This window comes from Amphiprion ocellaris, chromosome 5 (assembly GCF_022539595.1).
Source record: "Amphiprion ocellaris isolate individual 3 ecotype Okinawa chromosome 5, ASM2253959v1, whole genome shotgun sequence".
In the NCBI taxonomy this organism is placed as follows: Eukaryota; Metazoa; Chordata; class Actinopteri; family Pomacentridae; genus Amphiprion; species Amphiprion ocellaris.
In genome coordinates this window covers 30,363,482-30,366,091 of record NC_072770.1, presented here as the reverse complement: position 1 = coordinate 30,366,091, position 2,610 = coordinate 30,363,482, and positions in this window count along the sequence as shown.

Sequence of the window (2,610 nt, the reverse complement as noted above, 5' to 3'; positions counted from 1 at the left end):
CGCGAAGAGGAGGCTACAAATATACGATCCTCTCTGTGAGAAGAATCTGCCCCGTTGAAGCCAGAGCATCGGATGGTCGCATATTTCTCCAAACACAACAGCATCTGGCTGTAACGTGCAGTTATTATAGATCGTAGCTTTGCTGATTCAGTGATGATCTCATGCTCTTCTGGCAGCAGATTATCTTGCACTCGTCCTAAACAGCATCTCAGGTTCCTGTTTTTCTGGACACATGAAGCACAGAAAAATTAACTGTATATCCAGTCAAAATATTTTTAAAAGTGCCTAAATGGGGCTTTAATGAAAGTGCTTTTTCTGTGTGGAATATCAGATGAACAAGTGTTTGTTTGAAATATCTGCCGCAAGAGCTCAAAATTTCTGCTGTATTTGCATATTTAAAAGATTCTCATTGGATTCATGTGAAACCTTTGAGATTTGCAGGGACATAATAATAAAAAACTGCGAAGTACCCTCAAAAAAAAGAAGAAAATCCATGTTAAAAGTTTAATAATCTGTCTTTATCTTTTACTGTTTTACACCATGGAGCCTCAAAACTTACAAAACGCCTAAATCAAGAAAGCAGAAAAATCGGCAATGTTAAATTAATAAAATGTTGTATAGTGAGGCACAAAAATAATCAGTTGGTACCATGAGTTAAAATAGATTTTTTGAATAATCTGTTTAGCTTCCTCATTTAATTTGCTTGTAAAACCATGTTCAGATGACAGAGGAAAACAAGAACAGCATTCAGAGAGCGCAGTACTCCGCCAAAGCTGCTCATTCCCCCATATGGCATTGTCAGAAATCCAGCATTTCTTTATTAGTTATTATCAGAAATCACAGCAACATAGAATGTGGCCATTTAAAACAGATGTACCCTCAAACAAAATGACCTTGCACTTAGCACAGGCGTGTGTTATGCATGTGTACATTATGTACAGATACCAAATCACGTGACCTAGATATGTAGTGGGCGGTGGGAATTGATGGGACTCGGAAACACCCCCACAATTTAATCAATTGTTCCTTGTATCATTTCCGATGATAAGTCCTGATAAGTCCACAGCGGCCAATTTGTAGTAGGATCGCAATGTGGTAGTGTTCACTTGTAGTCATAGTTAAAGTGACGCCATAGCGCTATCTCACAATGATGCAGAAATCTTTAACAAAAATTTCCCTGAAAATTTCATCCAAATCCGTTAATCCGTTTTTAAGCAATGTTGTTCACAGACAGACAACAGACGGCGATCGTCACATAACTCCTCTGCGTTACTTGGCGGAGAAAACAGGTAAAGAGAGGCTTATTGCTGCAAATTCCACTTTGGTGCAATTTAAATCCAGCTTATCTAAAACCCCTGATTGCTATAGACACTGAACTCCAGCCTAAACAAAAAGCCTAAACTAACTTTCCTCATAAAACTGCACCTGAACATTAGTTGTCCATCCTGCACTGCAAAGTGCTTGATCAGAAAGCTTTCACTTTTTTTTTTTTTTTTTTTTTTTTTAATAAACATAGTTTTGGTTGTCTGTTCTGCCTTTATGTGTTTTATCTCTAGAATCTCTTTTACCCTGTGACTGTGGCTCCTTCTCTGTGTGACGTTAACTATGTCGTGTCTGACAGGGAGCTTCTCGCCCTCCTGTCTGTCTCCAGCACTTTTACTAATCAGCCCCACAGTTGCCCTTTTGTCTCCTCCCGGTCTCCTGTGCCTCCAGTCGTGTCAGGCATGTGGACCAATAATAACCCAGCCAGGTAGCTCAGCCATGTGGAATTTAACATTATGTCCCGGGGCATGTTGGGCCCCTGGTGGGAGAGTGTGAGTGGACAGGAGACAGGCAGCGCAATCTTGGGTTTTATCAAGAAACACAAATCAGTGCTGTAGATAGTTTACAAGATGGGTGCTTATATTTTAGACCATTACACCAAAGCAAGTAGATGGATATTTTAAAAAAAAAAAAAATACATCTGTGCTTTAAACACTTAGAATTAAGAACTCTAGATACAAGACAAACAAACAACAACAACAAAAAAAATAATAGATGTTTGTTGGTCACCCTGAAACTGTAATAGAATTGGAGGACATTTGGTCTTCAATAGTTTTTGAAAAATTAACCTTTTTTAACAGCTTTCTCCTACACATTCAACAATAATAGGTAATAAATTATGAAAGGCTTGATTGTCTCAGCTTACACATCAATAGTAGCATTTTTATTCCATGTTTTATTTTTTGTTTGCTAACTCTACAGTAACAGGGTTGCTAATCCATGCTAATGGATAAAGCTAGATATTTAACAAAATCTGCCTGAGAGTTTCCAAGTTTTTATGTTAGATTTCTTCAGTAATTTAATGAGAGTTATCAGCAAAAATCAAGTGTTCATTTGATGAGCTTCATTTCCTAAAACATCCAGAATTGGAGTTTGGAATTATCTTTAGCAGCTGTAAAGTTTCTGCTCCTTTAAAGTTCACAACACAATGAATGAATTCCTAAAACACTCTCAATGCTGGAGAGCGTTTGATGCTGAAGCAGTGAGCAGTTTTTCCGTTTCTTCTCTGGAGATGCACAGTGAGGGACGTCTGCAGAGACTGAGAAAGAGTCTCACCACATCCTGACA